Here is a 14,598-nt window from a genome sequence, read left to right as displayed (position 1 = left end):
TAAAAGAAACTGTGCAATTAAAGGGATACGGGCATTGGACTGAATGAACCTTGGGAGGTCTGAGTACCTGAAAAGATAAAATCTACAAATACAAGTGGTGAGCTGGACTAACTGAAGTAGAAAGTCTTGCTTGGTAGTTTGGTTGAAAAAAGAAATCTTTTGAAAGCAAGTGGGGAAAAAGAAAGGGATTAGTAATAGCAACCAAAACAAAAAAAAAAAAGTCCTCAATGAAAACAGTCATTTTCACCACAGGTCTTAGTAAACTACATCATTTTGAATTCCCCAATTATACCTCCATGCTGCTCTTTGGTGAGGAAGAGAAGAAAAGCAATACCCTAGGTTTTACTGCTTCCAATGACCCAGCTCATCATGAGGTGATCTACCACTGTGCTAAATATGTGTTATATCTTGTCACCAACTGACCCTTCAGAGCACATTTAAAAGAGTTTCTAACCCTGAACTTTAAACGCACATGTTCACTTGTCCAAATTGCTTTCTTCAGTTTAAATAAAAACCTGTCGTTCACAATGGTTTTAAGCACATTGTGCTGTATTAACACAGATACATACAAATACGCATTTAAAAATAATTTTTTGGCAAAATCAAATATCTGAAGCATTTAGGTAGGATTATAATGTCTATATTTCATTATCCTATTTTTAATTATAAAATTGAGATATTTGGCTTTGAAAAATGAGGGTTGAATTGACTCTAGTTAGAATATGAGAAATAGACTAAACCAGAAAGGACTGTAAGTATAAGAATTTAAATGTCACAAATGCATAGCCAGGACTTTGGGGAATAAAACCTGATGCTTTGTTGTGACTTTTAGGAAGGTAATGTCTAGGACAATACAGTGATCAAATTGTAATACGAAAAAATTAGGACAACTGGTGTTTTTAAATGACAGAAATTATTCCCTGATTGTTATACACATTTAGGTTGGTTCTTGTTCATTATGTCTTTATGGCCCATCAGCATTTATAGATCTCTGTAGTAGAGAATTTCCACAATTTTCAAAGTGGGCTTCTGTTCTAAATGAGACCATTGATTTAATACACACGAATGAAATCAAGTACCACAAAGAACAGTATCCATTTCAGTAATATGAGAAAGAACTCCACAGATTGGTTAATCACATTGCAAGGCCTTGTGATTCACTAGTAAAACTGCCGTGTTTGTTTCTACTTACCATATTCTTAACTTATTGCAGTCATCACTGCTAAGAAGTAATTTATTTGAATTACATAGGTAGACAAAAAAACTTAATCACATTATACCTTGTTAGTTTCCTAGTTCCTTAGTTAAAAATACTATCTATATTTATATAATAATAATATATACAAATGCATATTTTACTAAGTTATAGTTTTTAATTAAGATGTGGATTTTTCAAGCTAATAAATGGATATATTCTAAGGTAGACTATTAATATGATTCTAATTATTTGCCGGTATTTATTACATGTTTCTGGTTACATCCACAAGTAAAAAATAAACTAAAATGTGCTTTTTTGTATAAGCCATTAGGAGTTTACAATATGCAATAAGATTGTAAAGTAGTCCTATAGTATTCTCCATTTTATAATAGAGGAAAAAACAGTTTCAAGGGTAAAGAAACTTGTTCAAATTATTTCAAATATTTTTCAGTTCTGTTACTTCAATTAGATTTTTAATTAGTTTCTATTTTTATGCTAAAATTCCTCTTATTTTTCATTCTTTCATCACAAGTACATTTTTCTCTGCCTCATGAACATTGGTGTAGAAGTTGCTAAAATGTCCTTGTTTGCTAATTCCAACATCTGGGTCATCTGCAGACAGGCCTACACAGATTTTTTTTTTTTCTTTTGAAAAACAGGAGACATTTTTCTGATTCTTTGTGTATAGAATGACATACAGTGTTGTATTGTTTCCTGCTGTCTTATACTGTGGAGACTCTATACAAGAATTATGTTATTTTCCCTTGAATAACACTGATTTTTGTAGCTGTTGTTGTTTTAGTGGGTATTTAACATGGTTGGCATCAAATCACCAAGACCTTGTGCAACAGCTCAAACCTCAGTTCAGTTCCTTCTTTCCTTAGAGGTGCACTCTTTGCCATCTGCCCCAGATACATCGGGTTAAGAGATCATCAGGGATATAGACAAAGTTTATATACAACTGGATTCTCTCTTCAACTTAAAGAGACTGTAGATCCTCCAAACTGTTTTCCAATTTGCTAGGCCAAAAGTTTTTGGAATAACGGTTGCAGTTAAACATGCCTCAGTGTCTAAAACAACTCACAAAACTCAAATCGCAATGCTGACAAATCTACAGTTTATTTTAGGACCAGGCAACTCCACTAAAGTAAGGCGAAGCATCAAATCCAAAGGCTGCCTTAATAGCAGAGACTCTCAGTCTGGAGAAGTCAGGTGGGAGCTCCAACTATCCTCCTTCTATAAGGACACAATCCTCTATAAGAATTCGTGTACCCTTCAACATGTACACAAAACTCCTCAGAAACAGAGGGCCCACAATGGAGTCTCAGTCGGGATTTTTAATACCTTGCTGATAACACAGGCATATTGTACAACAGCAAGGTACATATCACCAGGGGCCACCATAAAGAAAAAGAAAACCTAATGGGAAACAGTAATAATTTTCTTACTTTTATTCCATAACAATGAAAGAAAAAATAAAAGTGACCAAAATATCAAATTATTGACTATATTTTATACTGTGTTGTATTACCAAAATGAATGGTATTTTGAAAATGCATCTTGGAGATTCATTTGTCCACATTCTTTCAATATTTGACATGATACATTTTAATGCACAATGAAAATTCAATGAAGTAATTTTTTTTTGCCTTTTTGTAGGGCCACATGTGCAGCATATGGAAATTCCCATGCTAGCAGTCGAATTAGAGCTGTAGCTGCTGGCCTATGCCACAGCCACAGCCACGTGGGATCTGAGCTGCAGGATCCTTAATCCACTGAGTGAGGCCAGGGATCAAAACCACAAGCTCATGGATACCAGTCGGGTTCATTACCAATACGCCACAAGGGGAACTCCGTAAAAAGCATATTTAAACAAAGAAAATTGATAGCTACTATCCTAAAATACATCTTGTTACATGTTGATTAATAAAAGGCCATTTTACAGAAAGTCAGTGTAGTTTTATTGAGGTAACTAGTATAATTTTGCAAATATTACACCCCTATAATCATTTATCTCATCTTCCATTGATTAAAATAATAGGTCAAAGGCTAATAATGCAGCTTAAAAATAAAGAAGAAAAAACTAAAATAAAATTTAATTATTTTATCTACATTTTGAATTCACAGGGAATGCTTTGTCCATATAATGGTTAGATGACATTTTTCATCAACTGAGAGTAGTTCTATAACCAATTCATTGCAATCATAATTTTCTTTATTAAATTACATTTATATCTATGTCTCGTAAACATATCACACACACAGAGGTGGAAAATAGGGTTCACTGTTAAAAACTTTTCACAGAACCCAACATGATGGTGCTTCCTACCCTACAGTAACTTGAAGCAAAGGAACCAGTACAGCTGTGGTGTTAAGGTAAGGATATGCATCACAGCCATATGGTCTTACGGCAAGGGGACCAGAAAGCCCAGGCACAGATTTCTATTCCCCTCCCCATCTGTAAGGGCTGTGATAGGTCACTTTCTCCCAAAAAGAATCATCAATGTGTGCACAGAACATTTCAGTGCACTCTGGGAACCCAGCCAGAGTCTCAGCTGGGGCCTTATGTGTTTTGCTCTTATGCAGATATTTCTTCTCCAAATAAACTTCAATAGCATGGTTTGGGTAGTGAGAGAGGGGACCACATGAAAGTAAACCATTACTGTTATCAATATATACTGAAATACTACTAGGTACTGTCCTTAAAAGAGTAACTCACCTACATTGGTCCGTTCTTCCCAGTTTCAAAGTCCCTCCAGAATCTTCCTGCTTTTGTTCCCTTTTTCAGAGCCTCCAGGCAATTTATATGGTTGTTATCTGAGGGAAGGTCAGTTTGTTCAGAAATTAGTCATAATGCAAGCCGAGCTTCAATTTGTTCAAACTACCATGGTCAGTAGGTGCAAAACTAGGAATAGTGTCTCGGTTCTGATGACCGAAGGCACTATTTCTTCAAATATTATTTTTTATTTTTTTATTAAGTATTATAGAACAAGATTTTAATTTTCAACATTGACAAGGAGAAATTTTAAAAAATTAGTCTTCGACTATGTCATATTTCAATCTACTCAACTTTCCTACTCATTTAAGATGTATTAAGAAGTAAATTATACTGGATGGTGTTAGTTACTAAGACACTCACAATATGAAATATTAAAACATTAAATATATTATTAAATGTAAAGTATATATAAAATACAAATATCTATAAAATTTCATCATCACATAAATATTCTATATAAATAATAATATTAATGTAATAATAGCTACAATTGATTAATGGAGCCGTGATAGGTTGTGACCTATGCAATTCCAATGTATTGCCCCATTTAATTCTATAATATTCCATTAATATGTGGATTATTTCCATTTTTTAGGTGAGAAAATTGAGACAGTACAGGTTAAGTAACTTTTCTGATAACTTTCATCTAGTCAGCATTAGAGCGACATTTGAATCCCAAGGACTGGTAATTGATTGAAAGCAAAGAAACAAAGAACAAAAATCAACCCCCAAACAAAAAAAGTATTAACTTCTGCATTTGGTATCTCTCTTTACTAATGAATCATGATAGAAAGAATGATCATTTCCCAAGGACATGCTAAACTCACAAGCACTGTGCTATTATATTTGCAGTATTTAGAAAGAGTCCACGATACTAAACCGTAATATCTATACGCTGTTACCACTACTGGACCTACATTTTGGGTCAAACTGTTGACATGTTCAAAGGTTATAAACATCAATAATCATGATCATAATTATAATAATCACTGGGCTGGCAGCAACTTCCATGTGGCCATGGGTATTAGGAGAGGGTCAGAAGTAAAGTATAAAATGACTGCAACACAGGATGGGCTGGATCCTACACAGGAAAGGGCTAAAAAGAGGTGGGATGAAGAAAAACAAAGGAGCTAAGTGTCCAAGGTTGCCATGTCAACATATCATAAGCAGACTGTCCTCCTTAGACTAAGCTCAAGGAATTGTCCGTCACACCTGCCCATGAATTTGAGCATTTTGAAGGAATTAAGTGTAAGTGATTTTTACAGAACTTCTACTTTATAGGGGTGGATGGCTACCGAAATTTGAGAAACAGGAAAAAAGAGTCTAGTCTTCATAGTCTACGTAGAAAATAAAAGTTGAGTATAACAAGATAAATGAAATATAGAATACTAGGAAGCAGATATTATTCACTGAAATATGATTTTTGAAGTTAAAAATGATGTAATAAAGAGCTTAGGAAAATATAACTAAAATTCAGTCTCCTACTATCAATAACCATACGATATATTGGTAGGAACGGGAATAAGGTACCATTACACTAGTTTAAGTTATTTGAGAGGGTATGCATGATGTTCAATCCTACAGTGACTTAGATGGTTTCCACATGTTGTTTAGTGAACAAAGGGTTATTATTTGTCAGACAATGTTAAGACATCTGTAAAGTAGGGAGATGCTTTAGAATGAACTTTGCTTATATTTGATCATTGAGATATACATTTGGAGCCTTTTGAGTCCCACATAATTGCTTTTTAAACCACCAATACTCTTTTAATGTGACTTAAAGGAGAACACTTAGTTATAACAGATAGATTTAAACAATTACTTCTGGAGGCCCCATATGCTACCTTCCTAAATAATAACATTTTTTTCATTTCAGCCCCTCAGGAAAGACTTAGAAAACCAAGAATTTCTCTATAAGGAATAAGAGCCCATTTAATATTTGTTTAAAAAGGCAAGTAAATAAAAAACTATAAAATTTTATGCAACTATTATCAATTTTAAATCATTACAGAGGAATAAGGTAGAAAAATCAAAACTGGGATCAAAATTACTATGTATATGCTTTTTTCCTATTAAGGCAGGGTTTTCCTAATTTCAGGTCCATTATTTTTCTTTCATTTAGGCCTGCACCTGTGGCATATGGAAGATCTGAAGCCACAGGTCGAATCTGAGCTGCAGCTGCTGGCCTAAGTCACAGCCATGGCAACCCCATATCCACTCAAGCCACGGCTTGTGGCAATGCTGGATCCTTAACCCACTGAACAAGGTCACGGATCAAACCACTTTCTCATGGACACTAGTCGAGTTCTTAACTGAGCCACAATGGGAATTCCAAATTTCGGATCCTAATGAAAGGAAAAGTTAACTGGAGTTTATTAGGTGTGAAAATTAGAAAATGGATAACTGGGCAATTGTGTGATGCCTTGGAATAAGGTATACAAATAAAGTTGCACATACACATCACAGGAGAAAAAATCCTGAGAAGAACCTGATTACAACTACTCCATGCCCTTTTCTTCAGTGAAATATCATAATATAAATTTATCAAATGTTCCTCTTTAGAAGTGACATATCTTTAGCAACTTAGACAAACTGAGGAAATTTAGTAATTAAATGGATATTATTAGAGAACATCAAGCAAGTGCATTTTAAAATTTCCTTATACTTATTCAAAAATACTTTATACTTCTTGGTAATTAAATTAAACAGAAAACTTAGAAACTTAACATTGTGAATAAATGACAGTTTTCACTGTAACTTAAGTGGGAGATATATCAGGCTAAAATCTAATGCCTGGTACCACATTTTACCTTGATTTGAATTTGTAGTAATAAAAAATAGCTGAAAATGATTCTTCCTATTCACGTGGAGATTGTGTGAAGTTTTGCCCACTCTTATAGGATATAGTTAATTTCCCTAACATGTAGGTTTGTTTTTAAATTCATTAACTATGTTTATTAAAATTTTCAACTATCTAGTATTTTCACTTTTTTAAAAAAGATAAACTTTAAAAATGAAATTAGGAGTTCCCATTGTGAAACAGCAGAAACGAATCTGACTAGTACCCATGAGGATGTGGGTTCAATCCCTGGCCTCACTCAGTGGCTTAAGGATCCAGCATTGCCCTGAGCTCTGGTGTAGGTCACAGACACCTCTTGGATCCCGTGCTGCTGTTGCTGTGGCCAGAAGCTATAGCTCCAATTCGTCCCGGAGCCTGGGTACTTCTATATGCTGCAAGTGCAGCCCTATAAAGCAAAAAAAGCAAAAAAAAAAAAAAAGTGCTATTAGAACTCCAAAATATGTATTGCCTCAGTGTAAATTTTACTCTAGGAAGTGAATCCAAGATAAACAAATGCTATGGAAGATCCTTTTGGTTAGAAAAAAATTCATCCTTAATGCTTTCCTTTCCTTCAGAATAAGTGACACACACTGGTGAGGACAGACCTCTGCAATCTATCTAGAGAAGAAGTGTGAAATGGCTGAAGAGTCAAGAAAGATCTGTGATAATGAGATACTGACCATTCTACAGATAGAGTAGACTGGAAGTTACTCGGTAAATTGTACTTTTAGTATAGCAACATTGTATGTAAATCTCTAAAAGAATCTAAAACAAATAAATATTCAAAACCATATTTATTTAGTTATTTATTTTTAATAGTAATTTCCCCAATATGATTTTTTTTCTACTGTACAGCATGGTGACCCAGCTACACATACATGTACACATTCTATTTTCGCACATTATCATGCTCCATCATAAGTGACTAGACACAGTTCCCAGTGCTACGCAGTAAGATCTCATTGCTAATCCATTACAAAGGCAATAGTTTGTATCTATTAACCCCAAGCTCCCCAACCACCCCACTCCCTCCCCCTCCCCCTTGGCAACCACTAGTCTATTCTGCAAGTCCATGATTTTCTTTTCTGTGCAAAGGTTCATTTGTGTCTTATATTGGATTCCAGATATGTGACATCATACGGTATTTGTCTTTCTCTTTCTGACTTACTTCATTCAGTATGAGTATCTAGTTCCAACCATGTTGCTAAAAATGGAATTATTTTGTTCTTTTTTGTGACTGAGTAGTATTCCATTGCATATATATAAAACATTTTCCTAATCCAGTTGTCTGTCAAAGGACATTTGGGTTGTTTCAATGTCTTGGCTGCAATGAACATGTGGGTGCATGTGTCTTAAGGAAAGTTTTATCTGGATATATGCCCAAGAATGGGGTTGCTGGGTCATCTGGTAGTTCTATGTATAGATTTCTAAGGTACATCCATACTGTTCTCCATAGTGGTTGTACCTGCTTACATTCCCACCAGCAGTGCAGGAGGGTTCCCTTTTCTCCACACCCTCTCCAGCATTTTTTATTTGTGGACTTATCAATGATGGCCATTCTGACTGGTGTGAGGTGTTATCTCATGGTAGTTTTAATTTGCATTTCTCTAATAGTCAGCAATGTTGAGTGTTTTTTCATGAACTAGAAAAAATAACCCAAAAATTTATATGGAACCACAAAAGACCTAGAATTGCCAAACCAATTCTGAAGATCAAAAACCAAGCAGGAGGCATCACTCTCCCAGACTTCAGGCAATATTACAAAGCCACAGTCATCAAGACAGTGTGGTACTGCTACCAAAACAGACAGACAGGCCAATGGAATAGAATAGAGAACTCAGAAATAAACCCAGACACCTATGGTCAATTAGTCTTTGACAAAGGAGGCAAGAACATAAAATGGGAAAAAGACAGTCTTTTCAGCAAGCATTGCTGGGAAACATGGACAGCTGCAGGTAAATCAATGAAACTAGAACACACCCTCACACCATGCATGGAAATAAAATCAAAATGGCTTAGAGACTTAAATATAAGACAGGACACCATCAAACTCCTGGAAGGGAATATAGGCAAAACATTCTCTGACATCAACCTTACAAATGTTTTATCAGGTCAGTCTCCCAAAGCAAAAGAAATAAGAGCAAAAATAAACCCATGGGACCTAATCAAACTGACAAGCTTTTGCACAGCAAAGGAAACCAAAAAGAAAACAAAAAGACAACTTACAGAATGGGAGAAAATAGTTTCAAATGATGCAACTGACAAAGGTTTAATCTCTAGAATATATAAGGAACTAATACAACTCAACAGGAAAAAAGCCAACCACCCAATTGAAAAATGGGCAAAAGACCTGAATAGACATTTTTCCAAGGAAGATGTACAAATGGCCAACAGGCACATATTTATTTTTTTAAGATCAAAACTTAACCTCTTTGCCCTAAAAAACAAAGGGCTAAATAAATAAATAAATAAATACAAACTTAATATCTTTGGACAATCCAGACTGATTTCTCTATGTTTGACTTTCCTGACTGAGTACTCTTTTGTTTGTTTGTTTGTTTGTTTTGCTTTTTTTGGCTGTATCTGCAGCACATGGAAATTCCTGGACTAGGGGTCAAATTGAATCTTCAGCTGCCAACCTACACCACAGCTCATGGCAATGCTGGATCCTTAACCCACTGAGCAAGGCCAGGAATCAAACCTGCATCCTCAGAGATACTAGTCAGGTTCATAACCTGCTGAGCCCAATGGGAACTTCCATTTTTTTAATTTCTTTTGGTTCATTAGAGATACCATTACAAGCAAATTTGTTTGTCTTAAGATAATAGTGATCTCAAGGGATCTTAAGAGTCAGTTCAGGCTCTAAATGGTCTCGCTTGGGCTTTTTAAAAAAGTATTATGCACTAGTGTATGCAAATATGTTTACTGATCATTATATCCAAACACTACAAAAGGTTCAGAGGGGATTAGAACATGAAAAACATATATTTACCCTTAATAAATTTATACAGTGTTTTAAAGGATGTAAGATTTCAACATAAGCAGAAAACAATGCAAAGAAAATATTGTTTCATTAAATCATAAATAAGCAATAGCTCCATGAAGAGACTTGAAGTGTAGAAAGAAAGGAAAATCCAGAAATACAGTTATAGTTTCAAGCATCAAAACTATGCAAACGAATGGACTGCCATGATTTAAGAAGCCTTATAATTATGAGAAGGAGAGTTTGAAGATCTATAAGAGTAAAAAAATAAAGGGGTTCCATTTGTGGCTCAGTGGGTGAGGAACCAGACACAGTGTCTGTGAGGATGAGGGTTAGATTCCTGGCCTTGCTCAGTGGGTTAAGTATCCGACGTTACCACAAACTGTGGCACAGGTCACAGAAAGGGCTCATATCCAGTATTGCTGTGGCTGTGGCCTAGGCCTCGGCTGTGGCCTAGGCCTCAGCTGCAGCTCTAGTTAAACCCCCAACTCCAGAAAATTCCATAGCTGCAGGTGGCCTTAAAAAGAAAACAAAAAACAACAAAAAAAGAAATAAAAAATAACATGATGTATCTAAAAGGGCAAGGGAACACAGGATAAGGGAAAAAATCATTTTGTGGGTTGACAAGTGGCAGAGTTCTTTCACAGTGGACAAAATGAAAGAAGAAGACATGTTTCCAATATTGCCCTAGACTCTTATTTCATATGTCTTCTTATGTCTCTGCCATTCCTCATACCCTCTTTTAAATTAATTCAGTAATCTAACCATGGTCTTTATCACACCACTTTCTAATATCCTTGTCTTTTATCTTTCATAGAACATTTTAAGTCTCCTGCCTGTATTAGTCAACTATTGCCACATAAAAAGACAACACCAAAACACAATGGTTGGAAGTAATAAACATTTATTTTCATGCTCATAAGCCTATAAGGTAGCTAGAGTGGCTTTAGGGATGAATTGGAATGGCTTTACTTTAGTCTGCATATGTAGAGGTAAGCTGAGGCTACTCCATCCCATATGTCTAGGCTGGGGGTGTAGAGGTTGTCTGTACTGTGTTTTTCTTATTACAGATGTCAGAAGTTCTAAGATGAGCTTATACAAGCACGTGATGTGTCTTAAGGTCTATGTTTGAACTTTGCACTCTGTTATTTCATTGACACGTCAACTGACCAAAGCAGGTCTCATGCCAAATCTAAAATCAATGAGATTAGAATACTGCATCCATGATATAAAGTAGGGAGGAATAAATATTTGCTGAATAGCCATCTAACAATCAGAGTCTACCCCTTCCTTTAGAAATATCCCACGTGTCCTCATGCATGCAAAACTCTTCTTCTAAGATCACTGATAGACTTATCTGTTACAACAATATCAGACTTTAAGTCAAGAATTTCATCATCTGCATCCTGTGCAGGTGCAGATTCTCTTAATCTGAAGATTTATGAGCCAAAGAAACAAGCCATTTACTCTCCATGCATCTAACTTACAAGAATGAAACAAGCAAGGATAGCCACATAAATATTTTCATTCCACAAGGAGGATAAGAGGCAGAATTAATAACTAATGGTTCACAGGAATCCTAAATTCCCACTGGGAAAATGCTGCCAGATGCCCCTATGCTTGATTTAATTCCAGATTTGCTCTGTGAAAATGGCTACCTGTTCTCCATTGATCTCTACTACACTTGGTACTGCCCCCTGGGAGGTCCTTCTCTTACTTTTAATCCCCCTTAGCTACATTGAAGCAGTACAGTTTAGTGGATAAACAGTTGTCTCAGACTTCTTGTCTATAAAATGTTGATGGTCCTCAGGTATTTTTACACTGAAATGGACAGTAACATTTTTTTTTCCACACTGGTAGTGATTTTGTGAATATAGTTTTCTGTAAGCTGTGGGTTTCGGATGTGTTTGATGCCAGTGACTCCAACTGCCAAAAGGAAAAACCACATTTTTGGATTTTTGCTGTTGTTTGTCTGGGCATGCTTCTCTTTCTCTTTAAACATAATTATAGTTGTTTTTACTTATCACCCTTTGTTAAGATTAGTGATCTTAACAAAGGGTGCAACATTCTTACCTAGTGCTTTGGATTTTTGTCTTTTTCCTAAAATGTTGTAATGGTTATGCCTATGATTTTAACCCTGCAGTTTCTGGTTTCTCTGTATTTCTTCCAAGTTCTGATTTCAAACTTCCCAGCTCCTTTCTTGACTCATTTTTTCTCCCTGTAGTATCTTATTAAGTGCAAATAGTAGCATTTATCTTACGCTGCTCAAAACTTTCTTTCCCAACACTACAATCTCATTGGATATTTGTTCTGTTTTCTAAGTTACCAGAGGCAAATGTTTTACCAAATATTTTGTCATTATATACCACAGCTCACAACAATCCACTCCAATAAAAATTTACCTTGTTATCTATTAGTCAGTCTCAAAGCCAGTGTGATCCATTCTAAGTCATCTCCACTCTAGCTACCAATTAATTACCCAGTTACTGTTACATAAAAAACATCCCCAAATTCAGTGGCATACAAAACTATTTATTATCAATGAGAATTATTATTTATTCTCCAAAACTGCATATTCCCTAAGGTGTTCAGGTTGATGGAGGACTCTTCTCCATCTGTCTTATTTTGGGTCTCAGGCCAGAGGGGCAGAAGTTACATGGAGTAAGATCATAAGGGAGGTCAAAGTTCTCGGAGAGTTTAGAAACACCTGATACATCTTAAGACCTACATTTGGAAGTCATGTTCTGCCTCCAGTGGCCAACACTTCTGTCATAGGAAAATCCAAAATCAGTGAGGTATGCGGAGAGACTGCCTACAGCGAGGCATGAAAGATAGTGACTATTTGCTGAACAATAACGGAAAGATTCACACTGACTCACTTATCCTCATGTTCCCAGATCCTTCCTTGCCCATTTCCTTCCTTCAGGTATTGCCGCGGGAGAAGTGCCTGCCATCTTTACTCTGGTTCTATCCCTCATTCTGCCATTGTTGTAACAGTTTCATCACCTTCTCTGCCAGCAGTTTCAGGCTTAACCCCAATTGTTAAGTTAACCCTAACTGTTTAGTAACTTTTAGTTAAAAGTCCTCCTTTGGCACTATATCCCCCCTGATCAATTCTAGTTCTTGAAACCTAAACCGACTCCCCCCGCCTCTCTACCAAAGACATACACATGCAACATGGATACACAGATAAATGTGCAATACCGTGAGTTCCTTTTACTTAGGGTCATGATTTACTTCCATTCTTTATAAATTCAGAGTCATGTACAGTATATGTCACATAATAGTTAATAAATATTGAGAAAATGAATGAGACTGTGTGCTATTTTGTAGTTGAACCGGGGAATGTACAGTGGAGAAATTTTTTTCTATCCACTTTCACAGTCAAAATGCTTTCGTTTCTTGTTAATGTCCTCACCACTTGGCAGGTTCACTCAGGTTTGATTTACTTATTTTAATCAGCTATGAGCCAGAGTGCTTGATCACTGAGCCTATTAAGCTCACTTGAGATGTGTGACGTGGGGGCTAACAGCTTTTATGAGTGTAGGTTGTATATGTGGCACGAGCAGAAATCCTTGAACTCTGAGGCACCTGCTTGGCCATAGTCTTTGTGAAGGCCGGAGAGGTCTGCATTTTTTAACTCCTATATCTAGCACCTATCAAATAGTAAACCTCGAATGAGTAAAGAATGAGTCAATATTCCTGGCTGATTTCTTTCTTCCAAATAACATGATTCTCAGATGAACGTCTTCTGTGTCTACCTGAGATTACTGCGTATACTTTTCATTCAGGCACAAAGCACACTCCGAATATGAAAAATTTATTTACTGTAAAACTATAAAATAGGAACTAATTTATGAAGTTTAACGAAAGTGAATATGGGTTATAATTTTTCTTAAAAATTTTATTTTTGAACAGATGTTTGTTAACCAGCTTTTTCTACATTGAGCTATAGATCCCACACTATGTACTATATTGGTAATACCACCCTTATAAGAAGAAGTTGGGGCATAAGCTTTATTTATTAGCATTTTGAAATAGAAGTGAGAAACGTATAAGAAAAAGAAAAAGAAACAGCTATAAAATTTTTCTTCTGTGCAGATAGGGGTTAAAAGGAGACATTTTGGTTCACTGATTGGACAAATTAATCATAACCTGATCTGAAAGAAACACATTTGTTGGCTCATTTTTGAGCCAATAAAATATAAAAAAGCATTTGAATGTCAGGATACCTACTACTGGGGCAAACATATTTTTTCTTCTCTTTTCAATTTCCATGCACAAAATTTTTTGATGTTCTTCCACAGGTGTTCACTTATCAGAAAAAGTCAGAATTGACTGGAAGCTGACTGAAAATCCTCAAGGCAAATGACATCAAGTTATCATCATAAATCGCATTTCTCTTCAAAATCACTGCACATAATATGCATTTAGGAATCTCTATTATAACTCCTATCGCATTACTGAAAGACGTGCCTAACATTTCACTCAAGGTTTTGACCTCTGCACACACACGTTGCTTACAAAACGGGGGGACTACTTCAGGAGCTGCACATAGATCAGCGCAAACTAGGGCTGTGATTTTTCTAACATATAGCAATGTTAGAAAAAGAGGATAATTATTTTGTGTCAGACATGGAATTTTGTTTTTACTAACCAAGAGAATCTTATGAAATAATCAGTTTTGAATTGCAGTTTTAAAGGAAGTGAGTAAAAAAAAAAAAAAAAAAGATTGTCAATGAAAATATTTCCTCAATGCAAAAGTATAGAGGGTAAATATGTATTAAAATATCTTAAAA

The 14,598-nt window shown here is 35.6% G+C and overlaps 1 long non-coding RNA gene across 1 annotated transcript in view; it reads right to left on the bottom strand.

The window, feature by feature from the left end:
• LOC110262188 overlaps positions 1-14,598 on the bottom strand; it is a 493,294-nt gene that overhangs the window by 276,244 nt on the left and 202,452 nt on the right. The window contains exon 3 of the long non-coding RNA XR_002346864.1: positions 3,918-4,015. This is a non-coding gene — a long non-coding RNA (uncharacterized LOC110262188). The remainder of the gene's footprint in view (positions 1-3,917; positions 4,016-14,598) is intronic.

The sequence above is a fragment of the Sus scrofa genome, chromosome 8, assembly GCF_000003025.6.
Source record: "Sus scrofa isolate TJ Tabasco breed Duroc chromosome 8, Sscrofa11.1, whole genome shotgun sequence".
NCBI classification, from domain to species: domain Eukaryota; kingdom Metazoa; phylum Chordata; class Mammalia; order Artiodactyla; family Suidae; genus Sus; species Sus scrofa.
This window is presented reverse-complemented; position numbering and strand designations above follow the sequence as displayed.